Source organism: Acyrthosiphon pisum, chromosome A1 (genome assembly GCF_005508785.2).
Source record: "Acyrthosiphon pisum isolate AL4f chromosome A1, pea_aphid_22Mar2018_4r6ur, whole genome shotgun sequence".
Classification (NCBI taxonomy): Eukaryota; Metazoa; Arthropoda; class Insecta; order Hemiptera; family Aphididae; genus Acyrthosiphon; species Acyrthosiphon pisum.
This window is the reverse complement of record NC_042494.1, coordinates 13,146,276-13,162,477: the sequence shown is the minus strand read 5'-3', so window position 1 is coordinate 13,162,477 and position 16,202 is coordinate 13,146,276. Positions and strand designations below refer to the sequence as shown.

The 16,202-nt window shown below is 32.9% G+C and overlaps 1 protein-coding gene across 1 annotated transcript in view; it reads right to left on the bottom strand.

Annotated features, from left to right (window-relative positions):
* Positions 1-9,288: 9,288 nt before the first annotated feature.
* LOC100164379 overlaps positions 9,289-16,202 on the bottom strand; it is a 36,894-nt gene continuing 29,980 nt past the window's right edge. The window contains exon 2 of the mRNA XM_001946858.5: positions 9,289-10,747. The gene's annotated coding sequence lies outside the window, so the exon portion shown is untranslated. The remainder of the gene's footprint in view (positions 10,748-16,202) is intronic.

Sequence of the window (16,202 nt, the reverse complement as noted above, 5' to 3'; positions counted from 1 at the left end):
TTTTTAATTATCTGCATTTTTTACTCAAATTCCTTTTTTTTCACCGCGAATAATCAAATACGTTGATTAGCTGATATACTTTAAAAGTGAGAACCCGTATCAGTACATTATAACAAATTAAAAAGTATCTTTTACTAGACCGCATGCCCCAAGAAGAGCCGTTATCAGCCCACGTCGCGCGCTCTCGTCCCGGTGTCCGCGTTTCTTCGGAGGAAGCACACAAGGGCACAACAATACAACCAAACCGAAATCATAGGTTTAATTTGTTGCTTACGGCGCTTACAAATGCTAATACATGCACCTATATGCATTCGGTAAGTCATGTTATCCTATTGCGTTTGTGTTTTTGTATACATTTTGAGTTATGACGTATTTGCGACGGACATCGCGGACGTACAATATACATTCGGTCGGTTATCTTCCCACCAACGCCATCATCCCACTCCCGTGCGAGCCGAAGTCGGACAAACGTTCGTGACGGGTTTCATTTATTCTTATTTATTAGCTATACAATATCTCGAATTTATTCGAAACAAACTGCCGGTCCACGACGAAGGATGTTGTTCATTTTCTCTTATTTATGTCTACGTCGAAACTCCAGTGCGCCACGTTCCTCTAACAGTTTTTAAGGGGTTTTAGTATAGGCAAACTCGGAGGACATGTTTTATATTTCATGTTTATTTTTGACGCGTTCATCGGGTTTTGCGTGGTCACAAATTATTAAGATGAAAAACTATTATTTTTTTTTTTTGCTGAACAGACTAATCAAATGTCGTACCTACCAGCTATACTATTACAATATAATAATACGTACCTCATACTTGAAAGGATAGTATTTTTCGGTATTCAATTTTTGTTGTTTCTTATAATATTCTAAATTCTAATGGCTAATACGTTTTTTGAACTCGCGATGTTAATATGTAGAAGAAACCGGTTATCGTTGCTAGCCTTATATAATTAAAACCAATCAGGAAAATTATAATTATAGGTAACACAATATATAATAGATATAAATACTGACGCAAAACAAAGTGTTTGAAATATTTTATTACGGCTCATTTGACCGAAAATCAAGTGTATAATATTTATATTGATGTAGGTAGAACCGTAGAACACAACAAACTACGCGCTGAAACGCGTAGTGCGTAGATGTTTCCAGTTTTCAAACAATCTGTACCGTTAGAATTTTATTTTACATCGTCTACAGTGGACTATTTTTCAAAAGTTTATGTCCGCGTTATTCATAATCAAAATCAAATAATTTAATACCGTTAATATTTTTTAATTATTCGCAATAGCGTTTAAACTTGGGACCTAAATGTAGTTAAAACGTAATGTTCAAATTTCAAAAAAAAAATTCTCGTGTTGTTTTTCTTGATTTATAAATATTGTATTACCGTATGCCGAAAAGATATTTGAACTGTGCATATCGGATAACACATAATTATTACGCGTATATCCGCCATATAAAATATATCGTATATTCGTATAATTGGATTTATAAATATTTGTTTTAACGAATTTATCACCTTAAAAGTCGTAATTAATAATCGAACCGTTTCGTTTTTTACACTCACCTGTTTGGTTAATATTATATATTATATATAAACATATAGGTTATAATTATTATATTCATGGATTTGATATATAATCTGTGCAGGGCGTCGACGATAGTGCTAAAATCAGCTACAAAAAAATCAGTATAAGTTACAACACACAACTTATAATAATTGAGAAGATATTTTATTATATTATTCATTTATTCGCTTGTACGATATTATACGAACGAGTGAGACTAGGTCATTATAATTACATCTACGTTTTCACTGACTAAAAATTACTACCCGTAAATCGTAATACATATTATTATTATTATTATTATACACACTCGATGCATGTTGCGTATAGTGCACAAATTGTACATCACTCGTTTTAACGTTCGTTATTAATTATAATAATATAATAAAAATAATATTCAATGGTAATAAACAATAACGATATTATAGCCCGTAATTCGTACACGGTACACCATTAAATCGTCATCAAAATTGTCGTCAATATAACCCCCGGTATACTTAATACTTAATAACACAGACCACAGTAGATATGTCAATAATATAAATACATTTCCTATATTATTATCCATAGCAATGACGTATTTATGGGTGTGTGGGGGGGGGGGGGGGACGATGGGGATAGATCTTCCCTCAGAGCTTTTAGATTTAGAACGGACGGATAAATGTATTGATATAACAATAGGTATGATGTGTGTTTTTCTATTTTAATTTTTTTTGTGTCTAATCTATATACACGATAATAGTAGTCGTCAATGTTCAACTTTGCGGGTGATTTGATTATTGGATTCTGATAGAAAATTGGATCTAGTTTGTACTTTTAGGATGTAATAAAAATATAAAATGCTTTATACTTTTTAAAATAATCTGGCAAAACCAGTTTATGGCAAAATAGATTTTGTTTTTTAGTGTAACTAAAAAACTAACAACCGTGGATACTTTAAATTTTCATCAAATGTTTATAATATGTTCATTTTCCACGAATCATAACACTTTCAAAATATTTTGATTCCTTTAAGGCTATATACATAATTTATATAGGCATGAAAAATGTTTAGTTTATTTTGGTATTTTTTCAATATTATTGTCAATAAATAATTTTGTGCTCGGTAAAAACTTAGTACTTTAATACACGGTTCCTTATAAGCTGTTGTTCTTGTAAAAAAAAATCGAGCGAAATTTCACAATAACTTATTATGGCTGTCTAAAGTTAGTATTTTGAGAAAATTCTTCAAAATCACAAAATTGCAAATTATTTCGAGTAGAAATTCATACAATATTTTCTTTTTATATTTAAGATTTGATATATTAATACCTCGAAAGTTTTTCTACCTTTAAGCAAAAAGTTTAGTGAAAAGTCAAATTAATTTTTTATGAGCGTTTGACGTTGAAATTAGTATGACCGTTCAAGTTTTTACGACATTGGATATTCAGCATTTACCCGCAAATTAGCGATTTCTCATCGAACGATTTTGATAGGAAAAAACGAATAACTTGTCATTTTCACCAATTGTTATTATAGTTTTATAAATTTTTATTTTTTCTAGTTTTTTCTTATAAATATAAATTGTATTTACAAATGTATAATTTTTTTCACTTTTTAGTCGAGTACGGACTTAGCAAGTAGAGGTGCTTACATGTTCGCACGAGGACAAGACGCGGCGAAACATCCCGTATGTTATATTATGTATAATATGTGTTCGCGAGGAAACGTATCGTAAACGGCATGCAAGTGGATGTGTACACAGCAGTCGTACAAGTATTTTACTGCTCACATTTAACACACGTCATGCGCGTATATAGCAATACATCTCGTAAACGGGTTGCTCGTGTCTGTGTTGCTTCTGGACAGAGTCGTCATCGCACGTAGACATTATATTATGCGCCGAGTGGTGTGTATAATATACAGAACGGTCCAGATAGGCTGGCCAGCGGAGAACGCTTCTCGAGATAGGTACTATACGCAGCTACTGCTCCTATACCTACTACCTACAGGTACCTATAGTACAGGTTAGGTTAGGTACCTATTTAATATCTTATAAAATTCCCGACTAGGCGTAACTGAGTTGTAGCGGTTAACAGTTTGTATGGGGTAGGCATATTATAATGGTGAGTATATATACTTTTGCCACTTCAATCGTGTTTACAATATTAAAAGTAGTACACCTAAGTCTCTAATATTTGTTGGACGTTAAAATAATGAAGGTTTGACATTAATTTGTACATCGGCGATTTATAAGAATACGGGTATTCGATATGACCATTATTACAATATGCATGACAATACTGACGCGAAGCTCGGTGAACTTATGTTTAACGAATAGAATAGAACATCACGATTTGTTCACATATTATTATAGGTTTATTTACTACTTACTGACTTTTTTCTATTGAAACTGACTGCTGCATATAGAGTTGAAATAAATCAGTTGTCATTAATTTTTTTAGTTATTCTATTTTCTTAAGTCTATAATAAGATGTATACCTATATACAATAATTAAATAAATATCGGGTATAACGTGTGGTATATTTTTCATTTAACCCACATCATATAGGTATGTATATAAGTAGTGATTGTGGTTTATTGAGTTCCATTTGATCTTCAAATAGTCCCTTCCCTTAACAATTATAACATACCTAGTTACGCCACTGATACTATATCATATTATATATTACTATATAGGTTTGGTTTTTGAAATACTACGCTGTAGGAGTATCACGACAATCCGTGTAAGATTTGTGTGATCTGCGACAAAGGTTGGAATATCATATATTGTCGTCAACCCGCTGCTCTGTAAGCACCCCACCTTTCCGGGTTCTATATGAAGGTGTCTTTGAGATTAATGATTATTATTGTTATTATATATAGGATACAGCCTCGCTCGTCCGTTTGTTCGTTTAGTCCGTGAACGATAATGCGTAATTACCGTCAGCCGTCTCGAAAACAAAAATCCGTTTACGAGTCGAAACAAATAACAATACACGAACATTTAATCACGGACGTAGCCCTGTACGTATACATTATATACTATATGTCTATATATAAATACATGTATATATATGTATATAGGTATATAGCACACATCTACTATACATATACTCATATTGTATAATATTAATGATTGTATGCAGTGCGCGTGTTGCCGTTGACCCATCGATACGTAAATAATTAATATCATATTATACAGTTCAATATTACAGTGTAGATGTATTATAATATACGTGCCAGACGAGTAAAAAAGCAATATTATTATTACCCACAGGACGCGCTATCGAATTAATGACGTCCGACCATACAGTACCTATTATATTATGATTTATACATTGAACATATATTATGTTGGAGATTCATCACCTCTATTCTAATCGAGCCTCCCCAGTATTTTATTGACGTCGTGCACTTACAGTTTATTATTATTATTATTAATATTACCATTATTCGAATAGGTCCTCCACTAATGAGCCTGGCCTGGTCGACGGTCGTCGTTATATTTAACTTGTCATCGTATTCACATGTTACATTTATATTTATATATATATACCTATATATTATAAAGAAACTATATAAGTCCGAGCACAAAGGATCATCTTAGGAAATATATATATATATAAGCATCGAGAGTAACATATTATACAGGTCTCCGAAGACACCATGGATTTTCAAATACCCCGTGTAGTATACATATATATTTTTTCGGAAATTGTGAAATCCAAAATCGTCAAGCCAATTATATATTATCTGAAACTACCCTCCGTTTTCGACAAAACGTATAAAGTATAAACGCATTGTGTATAAAATATAATAATACCATATAATACAGAGTATACGAATATAATGTACGACAATATATAATATTTTATCCTTTGCAAGATGACTGTCGACAAAAAATAATGATAACAATATAACGAAAACACGCTTAAATCGACACGTAGCTGCAGGTGTCCCTAGCTATTATATTATACTCGTATTATATACATATGTATTATTATTTATTATATAATATATTATACGTATATCGGGGTAAATAAAATCTCACTGATACATTCCTGGTGCGGCATGAAAGAACCCTTTTATTCGGAATAATAATATGTTTCGCCGTATTATACTACTTGTTCAGTATACAAATCTCACGAAGTCTCATCCAGCAGCAAATTCTCCCTTCTTACTTTTCTACATTTCACACATTAGTACATTAAATATTATTGTACTTTTGCGTTGGTCGCATATTGTTAGCGATGTAAGCTGAAGGTCTTTAATTTGTGATTATTTATCTTGCAGTCTTGTCATTAAGGAATATAACATGCATATAATTATATTATTCACTCTTAAGTAGTTTGTAAACAAAATGATTGGGTATATTAAACAACTTAATATGCACATACTACCGAGTATTAAAAATGTACGCCGAGTAAAAGTCGACTAACCTATATAGGTATACCTACATATATTATAATTTACAATAATATTATTATTTTATAATTATTATTGGTCGTTGGCAATTTCCGTGTGATCGAATGATTATGCGATTCGATTATAAGATATAATAATATATATACCTACCCACAGACGTATCGACGATTGTATCGTAACATAATACCTATATAATATGTAATATTGCTAAAGTGCAATAACTGCAGTTGCATTTATTATACGCGTAGGTAAGTCTCAGCACTGTCGTAAAATGCAGTAATAGTAGTCACTGCAGTTTGAGGCATGCACAACGGCTGCAGCAGTTATCGCAGTTTGGTAATAACAATTCGCGGATATTGCGTATTGGTTTGACACAGGTTTTGTGCTTACACAAGCGTATATACCACATTTTATCTGAAGAACAGGTACTACTAGTTAGATGAGAATAGATATTATAGTGAAAGAGAAAAAACACCATAGGCCAATCATAATAATTACATATTATATATTGTATCATTGTAATATTGTACGCGATGTTGAGGTAAACTACTCGGCCGTAACATTTATAATATACAAGCCGAAAAGGCGAGACTGCGCGGCCCAAATAGCAAAAACACGCGAGCAATGAGTTTATCATTGTTATTATTATTCCTATTATTATATTGATGAGTATAGATCACGCAAGAGCCACCGAATGCGATGAAAACAGCTCCTTTTCGAACCACATAAATGTTATATAATAATATAGTAGTTATTTAAGTTGTACATCGATATGGCAATAAACAATTTATGATGTTTATTGATGTTATATCATAATATCTATTAGGTACTGCGCAGGGGTGACAGTGTATAGAAGTCAATTTAGACTTTAGTGCGTGTACAAACTCATATACGAACGTCGTTTCCGAAATTATAGAAATCGAGAACGACAAAATCAGTAAGTTAGTACCTATAGCAATAGGATTTTTACCTTACATTTTTGAATATGTAGGTACTTACGTCGAAACAAGAAAAATTGTATTACGTTATGAACTACATTTATTTTAAATAACAACAACCGGCTTATGAAAACCTCTATGTGCGTCTCTGCCACCGCAAACTCTATCGTGGCAAATCGCAAATGGGCCACACAAAATATTATGTATTCGTTTTTATTTATTTTGGTATACGTGGCGCATAGGAAATTATTGGGATTTAAATAATTTTACAATTGTATTTATAATGATGTGCTAATTATTAGTAGTATATAGGTAAATTAGCTACGGAGGTACATATTATATAGGTTTTAGTTATTTGAAATGTATAATAGAAGAGAGAAAAGAAGAAAACGGAAATCAATTTTAAAGTTTGATTTCGGTTCGCTTGTGGTAAACTTATGGAAATATTAGTATTTCAAATACCAATATGTATAATTTTTGAAGTATGTTTTTCGACGCCCAATTCCGAATTAGAATTTCGAATGTATATGGTATTAGGTATAAATTAATAGGTAAATATATAGGTTATATTAAAGTATATATAGGTTTGGGTATTGGGTAGTTCTGCTCTTGACAGAACGTCTTTAAAGATATATGATATAAGATATGGGCATTAGGCGGAGATAATAATAAAAAAATATTTTTTCAAGTTTTACTATTTTCGTGTTTTTAACAGATAATCGAAGGATACATTTTTCTTACAAAACACTGGAATGAGCGTTTTCTTCATTGCAGACCTGCGTTAAAAATTATATAAATATTTAGATATATTATTGGTTCAAGGAGTACCTACGTACGATATGTAAGTCAATTTATTCTGATTTCAACACTGCAGTGTAAGGTATACCTAACACGTTTTTCTGCTATATATTATTTCTTTAGTAAAAATGTTCAGGAAGAAAAAATAACCACGGGGGTGGGGTTTGCTTTAAATTTCGATTTTAATCTATGGATTGTATACAACAACAAAAATATAAAACTCCACACTACACACTGCACCCTGTACACGTTTACAATTTACATTTGCCAACGTGTTATAAAAATTAATTATTATTGAGTTTTTTTTTTCCCATGATAAATTGATACAATATTACATTCCGTCAACACTTAGAACGGAAACTATACGAAACACGCACTATGCAAGTAAGTATAGTCTTGCGGGCCTATGAAACGTCTTGTATATGTACATAGTTTTAGTCTCGTACGCTTTCATATTCCCCTGCGAGCAGTCTATAGTAGGTACACCTTAAAGCCAACATTCTCGCGGCGTAAACAATTATGTCGCAGCTATTATAATAATATCTGTAGGTATGATAATTTTCTATATTATACTGTGCTGATTCAACCTGATTTCGTTTCACAGCTAGTTTGAATTTAAATTTAACTCGAGTAGTAAAATTGTTTTTTTTTTTTTCTAATTCCAGTCGCGGATACAATGCTCCGTTGCCCGACATTGGCGTGTGGTTTTGTAGAATGCACATATTATTATGAAGATATTATTGTTATTTTTTTTACAAAATTAATTTGCTCCTTAAAACACATACTAAATTGTCGACGTCACGCCGCAGACACTTCGGAAAACGAAGTATAAAATGATTACCGAGAATTATTATTTTTATTTTGCAACATCGCAGTAATCGCGTGTGTATTGAAGTCGTTAGCGACACCAATATTGATTCCATCAATTCTATCGTACGTTTTAGATTTGACATAGGTTCAAACAATATATAGGTAATATACCTGCAGTTACGCACCGCCGTTATGGTCAGTCCGGTTTTTAGGTGGGGACTTTCATTTCGTAATAAATATCATACATTGGTACTTATCCGTGTTCACGTATTCGTCGTGCACAATTATTAGAGCAATGCATTAATTTTAATACACGGACACATACACAGTATAATATGTATATAGGTACACACACAGGTACAGATATACTATATGTATATTGTTTGTACATCGAGCATGCTCAGTGCTTACCCTTTAATAATACATATTTTAAACGAATTCTGATTTTTGGAACTTTTAAACTTACCCAAGGGCCGAAGGTAAATCACTTAGATTCTTTATATACCATTTATAATCGGTTTCCTGTGGCAAAACAAAGTTATTTTTTTTCAAAAGAGTATCACCCTTCGATTGATCATCAAAGGAAATTTACGAATTAAAGGTGGCGAGCATGTTTAGTGAACCACCCTAAATATAATATTATTATAATACACCCTAGATGTAAATAATATGTATTTATTATGCACATTTTTTGGGTTTCACACTTTTTTATCGACTGGTATAAAATATTTTCGTTATAAAATCGAAAATCAAATATAAATAGACGTCAATGAAAAATCGTATATTTTATTTAACATATTTTTAATAACAGCATTTCTATATTAAGTCATACACGATGATAATAATAATAATAATAATAATAATAATAATAATAATATTAATCAATAAAATTCTATAATAGAAAATACCATTCTTTGTAAAAGCATAAAAATGGCACGCTATATCCCTACTCGTTACATCAGTCGTCGATTCAATAATAATAATAATAATAATTTATACTTAATATGTACAGTAGGTACGGCCGGCTATTAAATGCTCATTTTTTTTTTCAACTGAGGAGACTTTATTCTGTATACAGACCCTCACGAAAATATCGTTTTACAAATTATAGGCAAATAACGATATTCTCGGGTTTCGGTTTTAAGTGCGCGCGTTCGTGGTAAATTTTACGATCAGTCTTTTCTCAGTTGATCATTCTACCACGCGGTTTGAAAGTATAAAATCTCGATATGGTCGATACCACGCGAGGCATTTTTTTTATTTTTCAAACTAATAAAAATAAGTATTATCCGTGTCCATACTTTACATAATAAGTTTTTATGTCATTCTTGTGTTATTAGCCACAAACAATTATTATTGAATTAAGTAATTATTATCTCTCAACTGGTAAATATATTTGACATATTAACACATTGTTAAGAACAAAAAAAAAAATAGTAGTAATAATAAAAAATAAGAAGATTATTGAGCAAAACCGTAGTTAAATAAAATATTTATTTTTTAATACGCGTCATAATAATAATATCTACAAAAGAAAACGTAGTTGTATACTAGCGCAAGAAAAATTATGCATGGGCATTAGCTGTAGCCTGTAATAATAAAACACGTGTCGGACGAACTAAACGTACCTAGCTATTACAAATTTTCGTTTTTTTCCTATCCAACACAAATTTCATAACACTTATTACAGTGCCGTGTCATACGTTTTTTCGTATAAAAAAATAATAATAATAATAATTAAGTATATATTTAACATAAAACTGAAATTATGGTGTCAGGTCGAGTTCATATTTGGTATAATAGAAGACCTTCTCACAAATGAAACCGTGAAAAAAAAGCCAATACAATAACGCACACATTAGCGCGTTTATTTGGTTTTTTATGACACGACTGGGCTACAACAAACCAACGAGTGTTTAGTAACGACGAAAATATACGTAAAACAAAATGCCTGTGCGTTCACTCGCTATAATATATACATATTATAATGATAATATGTATATGTACAATATGACGTAAATATTTAAAACGTATTTTCTTTTTATCGTTTTTTATAAATAAAATAATATAGGCAATATCTTACACTAAAATGAACTAAAAATAATTAATAACATATTAAATCCGTAAAAAAAGAACTGTTCACGGCTGCAGCAGGAGTAGTGGTTGTAATATATGTGTTGTATGTCCGCTCGGCAAATTCTCTCGTCAAAGAAAACTGAAACAAAAAATTAAATTAAAAACCATTAATTGTTATTTTCATTAATCGGTATGGCGGTCGGAGACCAATTAGCATGCATTGTTTGGGCGTCGCCGGTATTGTTATTTTATTTTTCATGTTTCGTAATGAAATAATTATAATGTGAGAACGTTCCCAAACAATTATCTCACTTTTTCAGATACTAAATTGGTATAAGCACAAATAATAAATAAAAAATTTAATGAGTATTATATACTTTGGGCATCTATATCGCGCTATACTATAAATTAAAATAATGTATTATAATATATAAACCCGTATACGACGAATATAATGTAAGCTGTCCTCGCCGACGTCGATATATATACAGAGTGATTATATATTTAACAGCTAACATTAATGTCATATCGACATTTTCTGTTCTGGTAATCCAAAACGGAATATAAATAAATTATTTCGAAGTTTAAAACGCAATGCTATTATATATACACATAATATTATATAGGTGTATGCCTGTAATTGGCTATTATGGCGAATTATTCCATACAGGTTCGTTATTTTTCTATTGTATTTCATGTCGAGTATAATATATAAAATTCATAACGGTAATGATAAAAAATATTTTTCAGTACGTAATTAATAAAATATTATAATTCATCTGTAACAATTACAATACGTTCTCACGGAATACTGCAGCAATTTTGTATAATTTTGTTCAACGTGGGTACCTGAGTATTTAAAATTCTGTGGTTTCGGGTTTCGTGTTAAAAAAATCGGTTACAGTTTTTGTGTCCAAAAAGTGTCGAAAACATTGTATTATCGACACAATTTCTGCAAACACGCCCGTTTTCACGGTTCACGTCTCAGCCCAAAAATAAAAAAGACCCTCCTATTATATACGCTCTTGTCGATCGTGTAAATTATTGTAAACACACAATATGTAAACTACACATTTACACTTTAAGTACGACACTCGCGTGTGTGTGCGTTGCGCGTATAAACGAAACGAATATAATATAGGACCAATATTTGTGAGCGGCGGTCAGCGGCGGAGTCGGTTCGTTTGAAATCGAAAATCGCAACACAACACGATGTACAGGTGTATACCCGCGTATATACATTGCTACAATCGTAAAAATAGTATTATTGTTATTATTATTATTATATTGTGTAATTTTCGTATAAACATAATGTTTACAAAAAAAAAAAAAAAACGGTCGCGTACAATATGTGCAGAAAATTAAGAATTACGACCCGTATACGTGTATTCGAACGCGTTGCGCAAAACGGCCGATTACGTCGATGCGGAATAATAATGCGTGCGATACACACGACGTATATGATGATAATATACACTATACATAATAATATCATAATAACATGCAACGGTGCAGAGGGTGACCGACGAAAGTAGGCTAAAATAATACAATATAAGATCGTCCTCGCCGTATACGTGTATATATATAATAGCAACATATAATAGTTATATGCAGACACACGCGGGCGGGCAAGCGTGCACGCGTTACTTGCAGTAAACGCATAATAATAAATAATAATAATACAATATGTCATATAGTTCATTGTTTTGCGACGCCCGTCCGCGATCTCGTACAATATAATATAATTATAACATGACGGCGCGTATGCGCAGCATAATATAATATTATAATATTGTTATATTGCGATGTATTTTATGTTTTATGAATCAATAATAACTTTTGAAATGCCGCCATATGACTCGCGCGTAATGCGCGACAACAAAATCAATCCGAAAATGCGAATCCCACATCGGACATCGAAATATAACGATCTGCAGGTGCTTTTCGACGCATACAATACGATTTTATTGATGCGAAAACGATTTCGGGGCAACGTGTAGTCTTTTCTACTAGTCCTCTGCTGCGGATGTGTGCAGAAGTTCTGTCTGCCACCCTGTACGGGGCACCTGCGAAGTTTACGAAACCGACTCGATTATACTCAAGTCGTTCGACCTCGGCGATTTCGTAGACCAGCGGCGATACAACTTTATACGAGCATAATAATATATTATAACGCACTTTGCTCGATTTTAATTTGCTGCCAGCTTTATACCGCATCGACGTTTGAACCGATAATGCGCGCGTCGCCCAAGTCAGGTTTTTCTATTTTATTTACATATTATTAATATAATATCATATACTAAAATAATATTGCGAACGTGGTGGTAATGCCCAATAGAAACGAATAACGTTGCGCAACACTATATTATATAGAGGTGTATATACCGCGGTGACCTTAATCGTTATTGTTTTTACAATAGTCCGAAAACGGGGAAAAGTTTATTTCGTTTTTTATTGCGATTCGAGTTAATATAATCATCACGCGCTACAGACGTTGAGAAATCAAATCATGTCTGGCCCACGACTGTTACAGGCGAGTGATATAATAATATATTGTCAAGTGTTTTTGTGAAGGTATATCGTAATATAACGAATAATATCGCAGTAAACTCGGTGGTGGTGGGTGGTCGCCACAACTCGGTGCAGAAAATCAAATTTCGAACCAGTATAGTTATTTTAGTATTTATAGAGTTTGAATGAGCGGAGAAGTGGACCAACCTTTTGCCGAGTGTCATTCCACTCCGCTCATCTAAACTTACAGCCCATTAAAATTTCACTATTTGATTATATTATATTATTAATATACTCGTTCACAATTTCATTGCTACAGTCTATAAATATTCAGATTTATTTTCTGAAAAATGTTCTACTTGGAAATATGAAATAAAAATACGTGTTGTCATTAAAAAATGTCAAAAACCACACACACTACGAACCGTTGTCTTGCGCTATACGATGGTTTTAAACGAGTAGTCGTTATTATAAATAATTTATCGAGATTTTTTGATTTTGGTTTCTTCAAATTGTTCGTACGTATTCAAACATAACGGCGTTTACCGTTGAACGCGGTTGTTGCGACTTGGCTCGTGCTCCAAGTCCTACACTCAACCATATAATATTATATGGGCATGAATGCATGATATATTTATATATCATTAAAATATGTGACCAAATAAATTATCATATTATATGCAGTTATAACATTATGTGGATACGGGCGCGACGACTGTTTTTTGACGTTTCTGAAAGAGAACGTGGGAAAGTCGTTTGCATAATACGCGCACCGCATAGATATATGTATCGTATATGAATTAGGTTTAATATTATAATAATAACATCAAGTGCGCGTCTTTTTGCATTATAATATAATATTTTATGGCTCTCTATTTGCTGCCGACGATAGGACGCGTAATGGACGTAATGTTTGCATTGACGAGGTGTAGACGAGTATATTATATACCACCTGTAACGTCGCCCACGATGATTTATAATGTTATGTGTTTCGTATAAATCATAAAAATATTATGATCATAATATTTTGTTGCCACTCCAGATGCGATATAATATAGGCGATATTACATGGCCGCCCTTTTTGCGTTATATATAATAAATTATAGTCGCCACGTCAGTTTGGCGTTGCATCGAAAACCGCTCGCGTATAATAATAATTAATAATAATATAAAAATGATTAGTAACGATGACGACAACGTCGGTCGGAACAGCAAAACCGATTGTGTACTACATGTATATAGTATATGTAATAAAATATTTTAACACAGACAAGTATAGGTATATAGATATATATTTCGTAAAATATATAGTATTAAGCGACTTAGCCGAAGGACGTCATCGTCGCGGTCATTTGGGCCGGCATATAAACAATGACGCGTACCAATATAATATAATACCGTAAAAATTACCGTTCGTTGTCTACAAATATATATATATATAGATATATTCTTATATCAATAATACGCGCAATAATTAGAACGCGTACTCGGGAATCGTGTCGGTAGCGACGTGCATAAAGTAAATGCGCATCTTTTTTTTTTTTAACGAAACTACGCCTATTTAGAAAATAATAATAATACAGGTACCACGCAGAAATAATGAAAAATTTTTCGATTTACGACTGTAAACTCAAAATTAAAAACGTCTATACACGAGCAATATATGACATGACACTTATATGGATGCGACCGTATATTGGACGTGAATTATGGTCGTGGTCGATCGAACTGCCGCCGATAGGTATAATAATATTTAACTTACTGCTTAGAGATAATAAAAAGTTGCACCCATGCATGTAAGTGGTGCACTGGCGCAGTGACCACTGATGGTGATAATAATATTATTATCAATTCGAATTTTCACTACCTGTACTATAGAAAGCAGAGTATAACATTATTGTACCATCGTTATTTCTCGGAACCGAAATAGGTACCAAAAAACAATTTCATATACCGTCGAACAAAAATGAAGCGGTGGGCTGCAGTGTGCTCGTGAAGATATTGTTGAAAAATTCAAAAACCCGAGTAAGATTTTGGCACTTTTCAGATTTCCTGTTAAGCTGGTTAGGTACAAACAAATAACAATAACGATTTCCCTGTGTAATATGTATCAGCTCCTGTGTGCCTAACCTAACCTATAAACCGGGGGTAAAATATGACTAGGAAAATCGTACCCCCCCCCCCCCCCCGGTAAAATTAACCGGGTGGTTATGTGGGTTACGGGGGAATGCTGGCACTTGCGATACAGTAATATTATATCGTCACCGCCGACGGATATCGGTCGCATGACTAGTTTTTTTCTCGTTGAACAATATTTTCACGGGCCAGGAGGAATGTCACGTTTAATACTATAATTATGCACAACATTTTTTTATTAAGCATAATTATTGTATAATATACGATTGTGTAAATCATCTACGCCGACAATCGCAGAGTCTTAAAATATCATACAGGTATAATACCGTATAAAATATTATTGCGTATCAGGTGTGCACAAGTAGGTAGGTGCCGTCTGATCGTATGTCACGATTTGATATTGAAATCGACTGAAGATTGTACGCGTGTCGGGGACTGTACAACGGTGATTTTCACACGAACGATCGCGCGATTATTGCCTTAATATGTATGTAAATATTATGCTACACGGCGGCGTCCGTTTGACCGGTCGAAGGCGGCGGAGGGGGAGGTGTCCAATAGCCCAATACAGTTTACCACGTGCCAATAAAATATTATTATTTATTGCTCACTTCTGTTTTGCACTTGCCGGCCGTAATTATGTTATCTACACGAAAACGCGCTCGACTCATTGCTTAGTACTATACCCGAACCCGGATTGAGATAATTTTGGGCCCGGGGCTAAATAGTAATAATAATATATCCACTATCGATAATATATTACATAGGAAACGTGCAGCTACCCGCCGAGTGTCCCCACTATTGTTCGATATCCGTTTTGGGCCTGGGGCCATGGCCCCCCTTCAGCATCTTAATCCACTGGCCTGGTACTACCTATCGCGTTACGTAAAAGTCTAATAATAATGACTTTTTTACTGACGGAAATAATTCCTATTACAAAAATAAAA